This window comes from Phalaenopsis equestris, unplaced genomic scaffold (genome assembly GCF_001263595.1).
Source record: "Phalaenopsis equestris unplaced genomic scaffold, ASM126359v1 Scaffold233332, whole genome shotgun sequence".
NCBI classification, from domain to species: domain Eukaryota; kingdom Viridiplantae; phylum Streptophyta; class Magnoliopsida; order Asparagales; family Orchidaceae; genus Phalaenopsis; species Phalaenopsis equestris.
This window is the reverse complement of record NW_018251282.1, coordinates 238,196-258,434: the sequence shown is the minus strand read 5'-3', so window position 1 is coordinate 258,434 and position 20,239 is coordinate 238,196.

Sequence of the window (20,239 nt, the reverse complement as noted above, 5' to 3'; positions counted from 1 at the left end):
ACCTTGGCACTGCCGACGCTGAGTATATCCTCAAAAATGTCATTTTGACTCCAAATTTCATTCTTTTTTGCTTCCTTTTTGCTTTATGCCCTAAAAATCAATAACCTGCAAGAAAATATCAAAATACCTTGCATTAAAGTGCAATATCACCAAAAATAGCTATAAAATATGGGTCTAAAAATGCATATATTTTTAGTGTATCAATCCTCAAAGGAGATTGAATCCTGTAATGAAAGAAGTTGTTAAGAAAGAAATTTTAAAGTGGTTTGATGCTGGAATTATCTACCCTATTTTAGATAGAGCATGGGTTAGTCCAATTCACTGTGTTCCTCTGAAAGTCGGAGTAACTGTGACTATGAATGAACAAAATGAGTTAATAATTACTAGATAAGTCATAGGGTGGTGAATATGCATTGATTATAGAAAATTAAATCTTGCCACTAGGAAAGATCATTTTCCACTACCCTTTCTCGATCAAATGTTGGATAGACTAGCTGGGCATAAATACTTTTGTTTACTGGATGGATATTTTGGTTAACACCAAATTCAAATAACTCTTGAGGATCAATATAAAATAACTTTTACAAGTCCGTATGATACATTTGCTTTTAGAAGAATGTCTTTTGGTTTATGTATTACCTCTGCTACATTTCAAGGATGTATGATGACAATTTTTTGTGTTTTAATTAAAAAAGAAATTGAAGTATTTTGGATGATTTTTCAGTGTTTGGAACTTCATTTTACTCATGTTTATAACATTTATCAAAAGTTCTTAGTCGAGGTCAACCAGAATAAGAACTTGTTACATCGGGCTGATTAGTCCTTAATTGGAAAAATGTCAATTTTTAGTAGCAGAAAGAATTGTATTAGGACATAAAATATCAGAAAATGGTATGGAAGTAGATCCTCCTAAAATTCAAGTGATTGCTAATTTAACCTATCCAACAAATATAAGTGAAATTAGGAGTTTCTTTGGACATGGTGGATTGTACAGGTGATATATTAAAGACTTTTCAAAAATTGCTAAGCCTTTATCCCATTTACTATAGAAAGTTGCAATTTTCAATTTTGACAAAGAGTGCCTAAAAGCTTTTGAGTTATTAAAATAAAAATTAGTCACTACACTATTTATAGTTTCACCAAATTGGGGAAAACCTTTTGAACTGATGTGTGATGCTAGTGATTATGCTATTAGAGTTGTTTAAGAAGAAGATATGATAAACTTTTTTATGTAATTTAGTATGCTAGTAAAACTCTTAATGAAACCCAAATTAATTATCCAATAAATGAAAAAGAGTTATTAAAAATAGTATATTCCTTTAAAAAATTTAGATCATATTTAATTTGGACTCATTGTGTAGTGCATACAGATCATTCTGCTATTAAGTACTTAATGAAAAAGAAGGATGCTAAACCTAGACTTATAAGATGGATTCTTTCTTTGACTTATAAGATGGATTCTTTTTTTGCAAGAATTTGACATTGAAATAGTAGATAGGAAGGGGATTAAAAAGTCAAATTGTTGATCATTTTTCCAGGCTTGAGTTAGAAAAACCACTCTATTTTGAAAAGAAATTAATGAACATTTTCTAGATGAAAAATTGTTCAATATTAGTAAGTGGTGTGTTTCATGGTATGCCGACATTGTGAACTTTCTTGTTAGTGATATTACACTTGATGGAATGATATACCAACAGAAGAGGAAATATAAGATATGGGATGCATACAGAACTCCTATATGAATGATCCCATATAGATTAATATTGGGGAAAGCCTGTCACTTACCAGTTGAACTTGAGCATAAAGCATATTGGGTGATTAAGGAATTCAATTATAATTTGAAAGATGTTGGTGAGAAAAGATTATTGCAATTAAATGAGCTTGAAGAGATAAGAAATGAATCTTGAAAAGATGAAGATGTGGCGATCGAAGGATTCTTATTTAGTAGGGGATCAGCATAAATTTAACGATCGAATGATGTTGGGTCAACCAGAATAAGAACTTGTTACATCGGGCTGATGATGTTAAACCAAGTGCTTTGTGGGAGGCAACCCATAGTTATCGGTGTGTTTTGCTTTGATTTTTTTTGTATGTGATTAAGAAGATTTGGGGTAGTATTTTTGAGAATATTATTTGTTAGTATTGATTTTAAGACATTATTTAGTAATCTAAACATGCTAAAATGAGAATTTGGACGTTAATTTCACTGGTGCAAAATTAAGCGCTGGCGCTTAAGCACCAATATTTGCGCTTAAGCACTGGAGTTAAAAATCATGTGTGAAATTTGGATTCTAGAAACTTTAACCGTCAATTGGTTGACTAAAACGTGCTAAGGAAATTTTATGACGTGTCTAAGAGTTACTAGAAGGATTTAGGCATATAAATAGAAGGGTTTTGTGAAGGAATTTCACCCTAGATCATTTTAACCCTAAAAATATAAGAGAGAGAGATTTTGAGAAGATGTCTTCATGGGAGATGGATTTAAGGAAGAAGGAAGAGACCATGAGGAAGAGATTGCACAAGAGATGAATAACGGTTTCTTTTCCATTAGTATTGAAGGAATATCGAAAAAGATCAACAAAATTGAGACTATCATGGCATTACTTGAGACAAAGGTAATTGAGATTCATGCACATCTAGAGCATATTGGATGGAGCATATTGGATGGCAATATTGGATGGCAATTGGAAATGCAATTTAGCCATACTAGTTATATAGAAGAAGCAGAGAGGGAGATGTATCTTAAGCAGAAATGGATTGTAGAAGATAGTATTAGTGCTCGTCACCACCATTTGTTTTATCAACTTTATATTCTGATTACACCAGGAGAGACTAATAAAAGACCAAAATTTATCCCAATAAATGAAGAATGGAATTAAGTTCTGTGTGAAATTTTGTTTGTTAGGAGTCGTTGTTTAATTTGTTAAATGTCAAATATTGTTTTTGGAGTTTATGATAGTTTGTTTAGTGTTTGTATTTATAATATTTTCTCATCTGAGACTATTTGGAGTGAGAATTAAGTGCTATATGTACTTGTACTAGTTTGTGAATGAATTTATATGTTTGTTTGTGTGAAAATTTGTGTTATTTTAGCCTTAAATTGAACTAGTTATATTGGAAAATTTTGAGAAAGAGGAGAGTTAAGGGAGGGAAAATAGTCATTTAAGTATTATAAGACCATTTATGGGTGGTATACTTAAACTAATAGTGCATTTTACTTACCTTAAAAAATGTCAAAAATCATACACTGGGGCCTAAGTGCCAAATTCTCATGCTTAAGCGTGATGTAACTCGAGAAGCAGGTGCCTAAGCATCACTAATCCGCGCTTAAGCGTCGGTTCATGAAAAGTGGTTCGCAAATGGTTAAAGTGAAAAACAACCCCAAAAATGGCCATTTTTACTCTCATTGTCACCTTCAACCTCTCTAGTTTGTGATTTGGAAGTCTAGGGCAAGCCATTTCATGGAGATTTCTTGGTGGAATTGAGCAAAATCTGCTAAATTGGATTTCTTGTGGTAAGAGCTTCGGTAAGAGCTTCACTTCTATGTAAAAATTTTGGATTTTCACCATGTATTTTGAGTACATTTGGAAGAACCCAAAAATCACTATTCATGGTGAAAAATGAGGAAAAATTTATGGAAATTGTATAGAAAGTGTAGTTTATGCTTATAGAAGTTGAGTTTAGTAGATTATACTTGATTTTTGAAGTTATTATGGAATTTTATGAAATTTGTAGAATGACACCCAGAATGAAGAGGAGTAACGGAAAAAAGCCCCTTTGATTCGAGCAAGTTTTTGAGTTTGAAAGCTCAAGATAGGTACAGTGATACTCTGCAATCACAAAAGCTTATCTATGAGCGATGATTTAAGAATTCAAGTAGATTCGTAGAAGATCTGATCGTTTGTCGACAATGGGAACGATTATGTTGTTTTTCTGATGTGACTGTTATTTCTGTAGTTAGGGAGTTTTATGCAAACCTACCCGAGGCTGAAGATGATTGGGTCATGGTTAGAGGAAAATTGGTACCTTTTTCATCAAAGGTGATCAATATGTTGTACCATCTACCACCTGATATTTTGTGTTTTTATGTGAACTATAGTTCTACTAAGACGGAGCTAGATGAGATTATTTCCTATTTGACTGTTTGAAGAGGGCTCTAGAAAAATGCAAATGAGAGAAGAGTTAACTTTTCCACCTCAAAGTTAAGTGCACCTTCGAAGGCATGGCACTATTTTATTTCAGCTTGTCTATTACTGAAAAATCATCTCAGTTAAGTTACCAGAGAGAGAGCAACGTTGAACTATTGTATTCAGAAAGTGAAGCTCATCAATATTATAGCTTTGATTTATAATACCATCATCAGTTCTGCCACTGCCATTACTATTACAGGTTTGGGATTTGCTTCCTTAATCTTTCATTTATGTGAGCAGGCTGGAGTGAGATATGATAGCTGGGAGGAACTATTGTAACCTCTAAAGCCAATTACAAGTTTGAATGTGAATTTGTATTTGGAGCATTCTATTTTTGGCTAGAGAAATGGATTTTCAAGGAGTTATGGAATGGCAACGTCTGCTGCTTCTACACTTGCTGCATCTACATCTACACCATCTACATCACGAGCCATCACCATCTACATCACGAGCTTCTACTTCTAGAGGTGAGTCTACTGAAACTCAAAATCAATTATTGCAGAGGATGATGGACAATATCAACTATACCATAAATAAGGTATGAAATTTAGAAAGCTTTACAGGTCATATTGATGGGCATAATAGAAGGAAAAGTGATTATGAAGAGAAATTACATTCACTCTAGAAAACCTCATTAGGAGTAACTAAGGAGTGCAATTTCCTCCATATCTGATTATGAGCTTGCAGATGTTTGGAATAGCGGTGATTCTGATGAAGATGAGGACTAATTTATTTTTATGTTTGTAATATGTGATGAACTATGTAAGTTTGGACTTGCTAAATTTGCATTTGTGTACTTGTTTAGACTTTGTGATGTGTTGAAATTTTATTTTGCTTAACTATTATTATGATGTTGTATTTTGTTAGTATTTTGTTTTAAATTCTAAGGTAGTAATTGTTGTTGCGTGTTGATTATTGTGTTTTTGTTAGTTAGGATTGAACTTATTTCAATGTCTTGTGAAAAGTTGAAAATCTTGCTAACTTTAGTTTTAAATTTTAAACTCAGAAAACTGCTACCCTGTATTTTATTTATCTTGTTAGTCTGTTTTATTTTATGTTGAGACTGGAAATCAAAGTTAGCATGTTAGTTTGTTTTTATGTTTGTACCCACTACTTAGAAGTCTATTGAATCTCTATATGTTGAATTAAAATGAAAATGATAAAAAAAATTGATCAAAAATTAATTTTACTCCTATTTTTTATTTTATACTTGTATAATTATGTATAGAATTTCCTGTAAGCATGTTATTTCAATTTTCATTCTTGCTTATAGATATATTTTGCTTATATATATCGATGCTAAACAATTTAATCTGTTAAAAAATTTAAGTTTGGGGGGATGAAAAATATTTTAAAAACTAGAATTCTTTTTGTTCTCAAATGTGCTACAAGTGAATTTGATTTGAAAAAAAAAATAATCATGTATATGAAGTTTTATTAGGGAAGTAAAATTTTATTATAAAAATGACTAAGAAAATTTACTTAAAATTTTGAGTAATGAAGAAAAACTTTCAGTTAATAATTTTTAGTGCAGAAAATGTTAAATATAGTGTAACTATCTTTAGTAAGAAAAATTATATTTTTGAAAAATTTAGAAATTTAGACTTTTATTTTTAATACTTAAATTTCTTTTATTAAAGATCATTTTCAAAACTATTGTTATATTTTTAAGTAAAAAATTTATATCAGGACTTTGCTTTAAGAAAGGAGAAGTGGAATTTAAAACCATTAAAGGCATATCCATATATAGTAATCCTTTCCTAAAAAAAAGAAAAGTAAAAAATAAAAAGAAAAAGAAAAATAAAAGCAAAGAAAAAAAGAAAAAAAGTAAAGGAGGAGAACCTTGAGGATTAGTGCCTAATCAAAAATTTGTTCAACATTTGAACTTTTTAAAGTATAAGACTTGAGAAACTCTTAAGCTTAGGGATATAATAATGTGAGTAAAATTATTTTTAATAATAAAAATTTTTAAGTGGAGATAATAAATTAACTAAATTCTAAATTTGAAAAATCTACTATATTTCTGAATTAGATAGGAACTCATATTTTCATATTTCTTAACATTAAAAATTTCTAAACTTTAAGTTGGTCTCATTTACTAAAGATTTTTTCTAAATTGGACTACTGTATTTCTAAATCTAAATTTTAGTAACTCTTAAAGAAATTCATATACATAACATGCTTATTTGGTTTTTAAGGATTGAAGTGTCACTTGAGGGCAAGTAACATTTTAAGTTTGGGGGATTTATATACACCTAAAATATAGTGTTCTTACACATTTTTATACCTATTTTTGAGATATTGTGCTTTTATGGAAGGTATTTGTGTGTTTTTTTCTTTCGGGTACAAGTAAAAAAGTAAAAAATTCTAAAATGAGTGAAAAAGGATCAAATTGGGAGCAAAAATGTGAAAATTGTGCTAAAGTGTTTTGGCGCCTAAGTGCTAGATCCGATGCTTACATGCCGGTGAAACAGAGAAGGTTGTGCCTAAGCGCCAGAAGCCCCTTGCTTAAGCGTCAGAGGCAGTTATGTGATGATTTTTATTTTATCAAATTTTATAGGGACATTTGAGCCACCCATTGGCTAAAGAAAGTGGTTATGACCACTAGAAATGAAATTATGATTAAAGGACCTGTGAAAAGAGGCATCCTTTGAAGAATACATCAAATTGGGACACATTTTGAAGAGTTATCATAGCACCTATTGGAGATTTATAAAAAAAGGAAGTTGAGACTTTTTGAAGTGTGCTTGAAAGTTCTGAAAAGTACTGGAAAGGGAGAGTTTTGTGAGATACTTTTGGAGTGATTTTAAAGCACCACAAATTTATTTTATCCTTTTTATTTTTATCCTTTTTAATCCTTTTTATTTTTAGTTTTATTGTGAGAGCCAAGAGTGTTGTAAAAGAGAAGAGATTCAAAGGAACTTTAAGAGTATGGTGGAGGATTTGAGATAAGTCCTTTTCTTTGTTTTAAACTACTTTTGGTTTTATTTGGACTTCTTGTTGGTTTGACAATGATTTTTACTTTTAACTAAAGTGTGATTTTATTTTTTCCATTGATTCTGAGTAGTTTTCTTTATGTTTCTCCTTAAAATAATAAGTAATTAAAGTGTTGAATGGAAGTTGTGGAGAGTAGTGATCTTTAATGTTAGGAGAAGTTGTGATGATTTAAATCTATGTACTTCATTTACTTCTTGATTTGACTTGATTTGAATTTGACCTATCTAGATGTTAAAATTTGTTGTAAGAACATGTAAGAACCGAGCTGGTATTATCTCAGTCAACAATTAGAAAGAATCGCAAGAGGTTGTATGAATCAGAATGCAGTTCATATGATTTAGTGCAAATAAATAAGGAAATAATATTTTAAGGGTGTAGAGTTAGAGGACTTTAAAGTGACAGGTTAAAGCCCCCAACTTGGTTTATTATTTTAGGTTATGATACGAGATGTTAGCCCATAAATGAAGGGAATTAAGGGAACTCTAAAGTGAGAGCTAGCATCTTCCCTGTCTAGCCGGTCTTCATAACTATTCAAACTTTAAATTAGCCAATGTTCAATATAGCATCTCTAGTAAGGGTATAGAATATTATTGCTCCTATTTCTTTATAGCATCTCTAGTTGCTCCTATTTGGTACATTGCTCCTATTTGGTACAACACAATTTGCATACTTTCACAACAAAATTTCTATATTTTTTATTGATTCATGATAAGGAGAAAGATATTTTTATATCAAGTACCTTTTTTTTACATAAACTCAAATTACCTTTATAAGTTTTTTTTGTTTTGTCAAAATATTAAAAATACTAAAAATAATTGAATTTTACCTACTATGAAAATATTTATAGTTTAAGTAATTGTCTTTTTAACATAGAAAGTTTGTTGATCAATTATGCATATTGCTTATTTCCCTGTGAGTCAATATTCAGGTCTTAATAAAAAAGTCCTATATTATTTGATAACGATACATATACTTGCATAGTATTATATATATATATATATATATTAAAAAGTTAAATTCTTATTTTCTCCAGGATCAATTTTTTAGTTCTCTTGCAAATTAAGGAAACATAAGTGAAAAATAACGTCAAAGACATTGTTATACAGTTCCATATAATAAGTAAGCGGGATCACATACCTCAAACCTGTAGTTTATGTTTTTCCTACCAGCATATTTTAATTCATACAAAACTATGTCTTACAGTTACTGAACTTTCAGGTAGAGGAATGAGAAAATCGACAAGTACGCATTTAAATTATTGCATTATAATTTACTTCTACCTATTATTTCCTGCTCGTGAACTTGCATGTTAAACAACTATGTCACCCTGCATGTCCAAACTAGAACTTTTAGGATAGCCAAATAATTGAAATCAAAACAAAAATCAAATAAGATAAAAATCACCGCCACAACATTCAAAATATAAGACAACTCAAAATTTAATCACAAACAAAACAAAACTAAAATTGTAACTAAATTAGAATGTCTCTATCGGATGATCAGGAATCCCTTGAAAGGAGGTAACCTACGGTTGCTAACAAGATTTCTGATACATAACTTTCTGATACACAAAAAATATATGTATTTTTAGACCCATATTTTATAATTATTTTTGGTGATATTGCATCTTAATGGAAGGTATTTTGATGTTTTCTTACTGATTGTTGATATTTAGCAAAAACAAAGCAAAAATAATGGAATTTGGAGTCAAAATAACATTTTTGAAGTAGTACTCAGCGCCGACCGTGCTAAGGGCAGCACCGATCGCGCAAAACAACATAATAATTGAAATTTTTGCTCAGCACCGACGACGCCAGACTAGCGCCAACGGCGCCAAAGGTGGTTCAGCCCCCATTTCTAGAAGGTTCAATGTATTTGGATGATTTTTGAAGAGTTTTTGGAGGCACCTCTTGGAGAACCGACCTTGGACTTTATTTGAGGCTAAAATTTATTAGGAAATGGACTCCTTTTCACTCTAAAACATTCCACCACGCTCCATTTTTGCCATTCTTCATAATTCATCTTCATCCCACCACCATATTGAAGTCCATTAGTGATTTTTTTATAGTTTGGAGTTTGTGTGGTGAGATTTAGTGTGAAACTTTCTGTAAGAGTGTTGGAGAAGTAGAAAAGTGAGAGACACCTTCTTCCTACATTTCTAAAGAAAGGCTACAAGGGATTTTCTTTGAGAAAGAGTTTCAGATAAGTTTTGTTTGTTTATTAGTGTTGTATGAACTTTCTTTTATATATGAAATTTTTGTTTTGTGGTCTCTTTCCCATGAAACTTTAGTAGTTCCCTCTATCTTTCTCCCTACTCTGAGATTTAGTAAAATGAAGAGATAATATGATGTGCAAATATTAAAATTTAAATAAAATTGTGATGATTTTTCAACTCTGAACTTAATTTACATTTTGTTCTGGTCAATTGAATTGTTAAAATATGTTGTGAAACATATGATCCAGGAAATGGAGTATGAGTTCTACAACAGAGTGAGGATCACATTTGATTTCATGGATGAGAAATTTGTTCCTGGAATTAAGTGCGAATACATGGAAAAATATTCTTTGTTAAGTGTAGAATTGGAGAATCTTTAGGGTGACAGACTAAAATCCCCAATTCAGTCTTATTGAGTGTTTAAAAACTAAAGCAAGAGTTAGCCTTCAGGTGAAGGGAAGTGGGAGCTCTGGAGTGGGAGTCGGTATCCTCCTAGTCTAGCCACGGATTTAGGGACTAAACTTAGGATTAGCCAAAGATTTTTTATGCACTGTATCAGGATAGAGAATTATAATTGCTCCTATTTGGCACAACACATATTATAAATATTTATCTCATCTCATTCACCAGAACCTCATTATAGTGGGAAGGATGCTTTTTCACATAAGAAATCTTCATTAGATAAACATAGTTAGTAGATTAATATTTACTTTTTAAACTTTGCATTTCTATTTTGCTAATAGTTAAGTACTTTAGTTTTGATAATATCTCAACATTTGAAATTAGTGACAGTGATTTTGTTTGATTTTCTATACATTTCCTAGTAAAACTTATCATTGTCAATTTACACATTCCCTGTAGGATCGATATTTGGGGCATAAATAGAAAGTCCTTTATTACTTGATAACAATATGTATACTTGCGTAGAGTCCCATTATTAATTGCCTATAATTATATATATTTTACACAACTTACTTTTCATACAAGGATCAAGTTTTTGGCGTTGTAGTGGTGTCAACTTCATAAATTCTTACATATAGAAAATCGGGATCAAGTTTTTGGCGTCGTTGCGTGGGGAAGGTAACGGTTAAATTTAGGTAAATTAAACAGTTTTGATAAATTAGGAAAGTTAGAGATAACATATAAACTATAAAAATATATAAACATAAAAATAATATACAAAAAATCGAAGAAGAAATTTGTTTAAGAGTTTTTTTTTTAAAAAAGAATCTTACTTGGTTTACTTTATTTGTTTATGTGAAATATTAGATCTGAAGGCTAAATACCTTACGATTCAATGTTAGAACGTACGATTAGAAAAATTTGAAAAAAACCAAGTGAAATTAAAAATTAAAAAAAAAATGGCAAATAACTTAGAAAATCTTATAAATGAGAATCGACAAATACCTTTAAAAAATTATACGAATCCGACAACAGATGAACTTCACTTGACTATTGAAAATCCTGAAGTTGTTGCTAATTCATTTGAGCTTAAACCTACTATTATCCAAATGGTACAAAATAATCTGTTTGGAGGATCACCTACTGAAGATCCTAACTTACATCTTGCTAGTTTTCTTGCGATTTGTGCTACATTTAAATATGACGGAGTGTCTAAGATGTTGTTAGGCTTAGACTTTTTCCTTTTTCATCAAGGAGGGATAAAGCAAAGGCTTGGTTAAACTCATAAGTACCTAGATCTATTAGAACTTGGGGAGAACTATCACAAAAATTCTTGGCTAAATATTTTCGTTGAAATGTGCCAAGATAAAATTTTCTAATCGCTAAGCTTAGAAATGATATTACATCATTTTATCAATTTGAAGGGGAATTGATATATGAAGCCTGAGAAAGATTTAAAGTTCTTCTTAGAAAATGTCTACACCATGCTTTCCCAGATTGGTTAATAATTCAAACCTTTCATAATTAATTACTAAATTAAAACGTCTCACTAAGATCGATTAAAGATGCTTCTGCGAGTGGATCATTAATGTCAAAACCTTTTGATGAAGCATATTCTTTAATTGAAGAAATAGCTACTAATAATTTTAATGGCCCTCTAAAAGGGTAAATCTTAATAGAGTAGCCAGTATTCATGATTCTAATGCAATGTCTATTTTGGAATCTCAAAATGCTGCTATTTCTAAAAAGATTGATCAAATATGAGTGAACTATTCTCAAATACCCTCAGTATTAGAGGAAAATTCACTAGGATATTATTGATACTCAACACCATCTTATGAAACTTTAAAAGCTAACTTTAAAAAACTTTAAAAGCTATAAATAATTGAAATAACAATCCTTATTCTAACTATTTTAACCCTGGTTGGAAAAATCACCCTAATTTTAGTTGGAATAATTATAACAATCTGGTGAATCCATCCAAAAATATGAACAATCAAGGAAATCCTAATCTTCAACCTTATTATCCTCCAGAATTTAACTCTAATCCTAACCCACAAGTTAAGGAAAAGAAGTTGAAGATAGAAGAAGTGATGTTGAATATGGGAAATCAAATATAAAATCAAGGGACTGCTATTAGAAATATTGAAAATTAATTAGGACATATTGCTACTGCACTTAATAACAGACCTTTTGGAATTCTTTTGAGTACTTTGGAAGTTAATCCAAAAGATCAAAATAAAAAGCAAATTAAAGGTATTCAATTACGAAGTGGAAAAGAAGATAAAACAAAGATCCAAAGAGAAATTGAAGTTGATGAAGAGAAGGAAGAAATGGAAAATGATCAAGAAAATGAAGAGAAGGAAGAAATGGAAAATGATCAAAATGAAAATGAACAAACACAGGTTCCTTTAGAAAAACCATTACCTCTGTTTCCTCAAAGACTGAAGCTGAAAGATAAAGATAAACAATTTAGAAAATTTCTACAATAATTTTCAAAATTTTTTGAAATCTTAAGAAATTAACAATAAATATTCCTTTTGTTGAGGCTTTAGAACAAATGTTAAGTTATGTGAAATTTATGAAGGATGTACTAAATAAGAAAACGAAGTTTACAAGTCCTGAGACCGTTGCATTCAGTGAAGAGTGTAGTGTTATTATTCAAAAAAAGCTTCCTGGAAAATTAAAAGATCCTGATAGTTTTGTTACACCTTGTGCAATTGGTGAAAAGTTTTATAGAATAGCTTTATGTGATTTAGAAGCGAGTATCAATCTTTAAACTTTTAAATTTGGGAGAAATTTTCCCTATTAATGTAACTCTTCAGTTAGTTGATCGATTAATAACTTATCCAAATGGAGTTTTAGAGGATGTACTAGTAAAAGTGGATAAATTTATTTTCCCTGTAGACTTTATAGTATTGGATATGGAGGAAGATAAAGAAGATAAAGAAAGATAAAGAGACTCCTATTATTTTAGGGAGACCATTTCTTGCAACAGGAAGAGCTGTAATAGATGTACAAAAATGAGGATTAATAATGAGAGTTAATGATCAAAAAGTAAAATTTAATATAGCAAAAGCTATGAAATATCCTAAAAAAAAAAGATAACGAATGTTTTAGGATGGAAGTAGCTGATTATCTGAGTAATGAACAGTTTAAGAATGAGTGTGAAGATAAACTAAAGTAAGGAGAAATTTTTTAGAATGAATATGAAATAAATGGCGAAGATTTGGATTATATTCATGGCAAATATGAAACGTTAGACTTGTTGGAAAATGATAGTAAAAATCTTATTCCTTCAAGTATTAAACCACCTGAACTTGAATTAAAGATATTACCTGCCCATTTAAAGTATGTACTTTTAGGAGAGTCATCTACATTACCTGTTATTATATCTTCTGAGTTAACTGAATTTCAAGAATAAAAGTTGATAAAAATGTTGAACAAGTATAAAAAGGCTTTCGGATGGACTTTAGTAGATATTAAAGGAATTAGTCATTCAATTTATATGCACAAAATTTTTTTAGACGAACAATATGAACCTAAAGCTGGTCCTCATAGAAGATTAAACTCAATAATGAAAGAAGTTGTTAAAAAAGAGATTTTAAAATGGTTAGATGCTGGAATTATATATCCTATTTCAGATAGTGTTTGGGTAAGCCCAATTCACTGTGTTCCAAAGAAAGGAGAAGTGACTGTTGAAGAAAATGAGAAAAAGGAATTTATCAATAAGACAAGTTACTAATTGGTGAGTTTGTATTGACTATGGAAAATTAAATATGGCCCACAGAAAAGATCACTTTCCTTCACCCTTTCTAGACCACATGTTGGATAGATTGGCTGGGAATAAATATTATTGCTTTTAGATGGATATACCGATCATCATCAAATTTCAATTACTCTAAGGGATCAAGAGAAAATAATATTTAGAAGCCCATATGAAACATTTGCTTCTCGTAGAATGCTTTTTGGACGATGCAATGCACCTGCAACATTTCAAAGATGCATGATGTCAAGTTTTAGGAATTTTATAGAACATGGAATGGAAGTGTTTATGGATGATTTTTCTGTATTTGGGACTTTATTTGAGTTATGTCTTTATTTGATGGGACTTTATTTGAGTTATGTATTAATAATTTAGAAAAAGTTTTGGAAGTATGTGAAAAAGTCAACTTAGTATTAAATTGCAGAAAATGTCAATTTATGGTTGCAGGAGGCATTGTGCTTAGGCATAAAATTTCTGAAAAAGGCATGGAGGTAGATCCTGCATAAATCTAAGTTATAAAAAAATTACCAACGTAAATTACCTCCTCCTACTAGTGTTAAAGGGGTGAGAAGCTTTCTAGGACATGCTGGTTTTTTCTAGCGCTACATAAAAAAATTTTCAAAAATAACTAAGCGACAATGCCAACTTTTAGAAAAAGATATGAAATTTGATTTTGATGAGGAATGCATAAGAGCATTTGAATTATTAAGAAAAAATTAGTCACTGCACCTATAATAGTACCACCTGACTGGGAAAAACTATTTGAAATAATGTGCGATTCTAGTGATTATGTTATTAGGGCTCTATTAGGACAAAGGCACGATAAAGTTTTTAAAGTTATATATTATGCTAGTAAGATTTTAAATGATGCTCAAATTAATTATACTACTACTGAAAGAGAGTTATTAGCTATTGTTTTAGACTTTGATAAAGTTAGACCTTATTTAAGTGAAACTAAATGTAAAGTGCATACAGATCATTCTGCTATTAAATACTTAATGCAAAAGAAGGATGCTAAACCAAGATTAAATATATGGATACTTCTATTGCAAGAGTTTGATTTTACTATGATTAATAAAAAGGGAAATGATAATTAAGAAGCTGATCATTTGTCTAGGATAGAATTAGAAATATTAACTAATTTTGCAAATGAAATTTTAGAAAATTTTTTAGAAAATGAAATTTTAGAAAATTTCCCTAATGAACAGTTATATAGTATTGATGAAATGGATGTACCGTGGTATGCTGATATAGTGAATTATATTGTAAGTGATATTTTACCACCTTATATAAAAATCCCACAATCAAAGAAACTTTTATATGATTCAAAAGATTATTTTTCGGATGTCCCATATTGTAAAGATCTAATTGTTAGAAGATGTGTGCCTTATGAAGAAACTCAATAGATAATTGAAAGATTTCATGATCTAAATTTGGAGGATATTTTAGAATAAATAGAACTACATATAAGATTTTGCAAGCTGGATTCTATAGGCTTACTATTTTTAAAGATGTTAATGAATATATTAAAATGTGCGATAGATGTCAACGAGTAGGAAATATTTTTAGAAGAAATGAGAAATGAAATAGAAGAAATGAAATGCCTCTAAATTACCCATTGGAAGTTGAAATTTTTTATATGTGGGGATTAGATTTTATTGGGACATTTATGCCTTCATTTGGAAACTTATGTATATTGCTTGTTGTTGATTATATGTCCAAATGGATTGAAGCTATTGCTGTACCCAGATGTGATGCTTGAGTGTTTCTAAATTTTAATTAAAAATATTTTTAAAAGATATGGAATGCTGAGAGTAATTATTACTGATGGAGGATCTCATTTTAGGTTTAAAAGATTCAAAAAATTTATTACAAAATATGATATTATGCATAGATTCTTTACTGCATATCATCCTCAGACTAGCGGTCTAGCAAAGATATCAAATCGTGGAATTAAACATATTTTAGAAAAAGTTTTAAATCTTTATAAATTGGATTGGTCTGCTATACTAGATACTGTATTATGGGCATATAGAACTGCTTATAAGACTCCTATAGGAATGTCCCCATACAAACTGATATTTGGAAAGACATGCCACTTACCAGTAGAATTAGAGCATAAAGCATTTTGGGCTATTAAGGAATTTAATTTTAATCTAAAAGATGTTGGTGAGAAAAGATTATTACAACTCAATGAAATTGAGGAAATAAGAAATGAAACATATGATAATAAAAAAAATTATAAAGAAAAAAATGAAAATATGGCTTGATCGGAAGGTTATGCAGAAGTAATTTGAACTTGGACAAGAAGTTCTATTATATAATACAAGATTAAGATTGTTTCTAGGAAAACTGAAATTTAGATGGTTAAGATCATTTAAAGTGATTAAAGTATATCATTATAAAATTATTGTTATTAAAGATTCTAATATTGGAAAGGTATTTAAAGTTATTAAAGTTAATGGGCATCGTCTTAATGGGCATCGTCTAAAAAATTATTATGAAGGGCACATACCTCAATTTAAAGAAGTTCTAATGTTAAGTCAACCCAACTAAACAAATGGTCTATCGGGGTGGCGTCGTTAAACCAAGCGCTTAGTAGGAGGCAACCCATACATATATGTCTATGTATTACTATTTTGTTTGATAAGTGTCTTATATATTAGTATATATTAGTAGATAATTAGATAATAATCATACACAATTACATTTATTATAAATTAAGTCAAATATTGGTATTGGAGAAAAGTTGGAATTAAACTGAACGATAAATGAAAGTCGTAAAATTTTGGCCACTAGCGCCGACGGCGCCCAAGAAAATGGACCTCAGCACCGGCAGCACCAATCGGGAGCGCCGAGATCTATTTGACGATTCAGATGACTTTTGAAAAACTTTGGCGGAATTCACTCCATAATAACCGTCAGGAGGTAATTTTAAAGTCCTAAAAACTTCCTAGGATGTCTAGGAACTTCCTATTTTCGGCTTTCACGGCTTCCAATTCAAGGAATACTTCAAGGTACGGAGTTTTCAATAGAAGAAAGTTTATTAGTTTTGAAGCGCAGAGATTATATGATAAAGTTATTACAAAGAAGAGATTGATCAAGGAGAGAGGATTTGTTAATCATGGATTGATCAATCCAAGTGCTCTGGTTGATAAGATCATTTTGGAAAGGCGATGGGAAGTTCCTTGTTACACTACCACTACATTTTTTGTGCATGTAGTGAAGGAGTTCTATCCAAATCTACATGGAATTACCCAAGCAGTTGTCTTCGTACGAGGTAAGGCTGTATCATTTACTCCTACGAGGTTTAATGAATTGTATATGATAGAAAATATTCCAATATGTCATTATACAAGTTTCATTCCTATGCGAGATTTCATGCAAGATGTTTATAATTTTTTTAATGGATGAAAGTGATATGTGGGAAGTACAAGATGAAGGATATATTAGTTTCCCTGCTTTATCACTTAATCCAATTTCGAAGCGGTGGCATTTCCTTATTTGTGTAAAATTACTCCCTACTATGAAGATTAGTAGAGTCACCAAGGAAAGTGTTATTTTAAACTACTGTATTCAAATGGAAAAACCTATTGATATAGGATCAATCATATTTAATTTTTTATGGGTATCATCATGAATGGACCAACTTATGGACTTGAGCATCATTCTACAATTTTTTTGGTTTGCAATCAATCCCAAGTGTCATATGAAAGTTGGGAAAAAGTCTTACTACCATGGGAGCCCATGATCCCTATTGATGACCAGTATGTTGGTAATGGAAATGAAGCACTAAATGCAATTATGAATCATTCTTCACAATCAACTCCATTAATACCGCCAACAGTAGGAAGTTCACTTACTTTGGAGAAGGAATTGAAGAAAATTGAAAGGGAATTTTCAGAGTATTATGAATGCAGTGGGAGATCTTAAGTACCTTTTTGATCACCTTGATTGGAGAATGAAAGAAAATTTTGATCATACTAGAACTTTTGAAGTAGGATTAGTTTGGATGTTTAAAGAAAATGGGTGGATCGAAGAAAATTTGACAGATCAATTCCCGTACCAATCCTTCTACAACCTATATGTTCATTACCAATGAATGGGAGATATTAGAGGAGGTGAAAGCACTGAAGATGAAGCAAAATAACTGAAGACTTTTGATTCTCTACTTGCTTAAGAATATTTATGTATTTGATGTAATTATGTGGATTTGATTTGATTTAGTTTGGTTTATTTTTTCGTTGGAATTCTGAACTTTGATTATGTGTATGGTTTTGTGTCAGCGTTTAGTGTTGTGGCTTGATTTCGACGTTGATTTATAATTATTTTTCTTATTATGTGTGAATGTGTGATTTGTGAAATGTGTTTGTAAAAAGTGTTTTTTCATATATTAAATTTAGTTTCTTTTTGTTTGTGAAAATGATTTTTTATGAATGCTTATTTGAGAATTATTGTGAGATAAAAATTTGTGTTTAAAAATACTAAAAAACTTTGGAGTAAATTAAAAGGAAATTAAAAATTTGAAAAAATCAAAATTGTGAATTTTGGGCCTTCAGCGCCGACGGTGCCTTCGACCCGAGAGCATTAATAACCCCTTTAATTCACAATTTTCATCATAAAACCTCCATTTTTACCCCTAAAGTCATCTTCAACCTACGTTTTTCACACCTAGGGCTTGATTTTGGGCAAATTTGAGGTGATTTAGAGGCAAAGGAACTTCGAATTTCATTTTCTCTAGAAGATTTTTCTCACATTGCCTAGATCCGAAAGTTTTGGGTTTTTTTTGAGAGATTTTGAGAAAATGATTTGGTGAAAAACTTTTACTTAGTGGATTTAAGTTTAAAGTGCTTTACATTTTGATTTACAGAATTTTGGAATTAATTCAGATTTTTATCAAATTTTTCTAGATTTCTTATGGCACCTAGATTAAGCAAAAAAATAATATGACGAGCAAAAGTTTGTTAGCTTTAAAGCTAGTGCTTAATTTCATAATCTTCAAGAAAATTAAAAAGTGATTCTGGATCGATATTTTAAAATTTTGAGAGGAGAAGTTGAACGATTGATTATTGTTTGGCAGTAAATTATCGCTCGGCAGTGGGAAAACTTCTGCTATTTTACTGCCGATGTGATAGCTGGGATAGTTATGGAATTAATAGTTATGGAATTATATGCCAACTTTTTGGAGGCTTCTGATGATTTTGTTTAAGTTCGACAAAAAAAAGGTGGAGTTTACTCCAACAAGAATAAATGAGTTTTATCAGTTAGAAGATGCTTATAGATGTTAATATCATTCATTCTCTGCAACAAATGAGGCCTTAGATGATGTTATTTCTTTTCTGACAGGTGAGAAAGGTGCTTGGAAATAATGAATGGAGTTAAAGTCAATTTTCCCCTTTCAATGTTAAATGTAGTATCTAAGTCCTGGCATTATTTTATTTCTGGGAGGATGATTCCAACAAACCATCATACTGAAGTGACCAAGGATAGAGCCATCTTGAACTACTGTATTGAGCAAGTGATGGATATAAATATAGGCTCTATCATTTATATGAACACTCAATCTATTGCTCTCGGAGAGATCACGGGTGGATTGGCACACCCTGCTCTCATTTATACACTTTGGGAGCATGCAGGAGTTGATTTCATTGATTTCAGATCAGATCTGATGAGGAGAGGATTGAGCCTTAGAGACTGATTGGGCCTGCAAAGATTAAGACTTATGAGTCCCATGTTGATTGGAGATCTAGAAGTAAGGCTAGGGATGTTCCTTCTAATTCTAGGACCCCTACTTTTAGTGAGCCTACTTCAAGTGACCCAGTAACAGGGAGTTATTGGACCAGATGATGACTCAGAAGGGATGCAAAACATGGAGGCCAGAAATGCTCATATAGATGATCTGATTCGCCAGAAGTTTGAATATGATGCTACTTATGATGAGATGTTAGACCCCTACTTTTAGTGAAATACCTGAGGGGTGATCATATAGTTCAGTTCCCTATTCACCCTATTTATACTTTATATCAGCAGCAGAAGTTAGATGATAATGATGAAGAAGATGATGACTGGTGATCTTTTTATTTGTTTCTTTGTTTGTGTTGTACTTTGTGATTGTATTTTTTGTTTTATGATATTGTTTTGACTCTGTTGTTATGTTGTAATGTGAAACTGTAATGTGTAAAATTATTTCCATTTTTAGAATTTAGTTAGTTCTGTTGTTAGTTTAGTTCTGTTGTTAGTTTCAGTCTGTTGTTAGTTTCAGCATTTTTTTATATGTATTGTAATTAACTCTTTCTCAGCAAATTTTATATATATTATGTACAATTTAAGGTTTTAAGCCTTGTAGATTTTCATATTAGCACCTGCAGTATTTCAGAATTGATTTCTAAAAATCAGAATCTTCAACAGGTATGAATTTTCTTTATGTATTTAATGCTTTCTTTCGCCCTTTTATTTTTAAAGTTCTTCATGTAAATCTTTTAAAAAAAAATTAACTTTAGGGGGGAGAAAAATTATTTTAAAAAAAGAAAAAAGAGAACATAATTTTATTTCTCCTCACTTAACTATATTTTCAAAAATTTTAAATTTAGCACGACCTTTGGTATTTGGGGTTAACTTTGGATAACTATCTTTATGTTTCTAGTAAATTTAAAAATTTAAGTAAAAAAA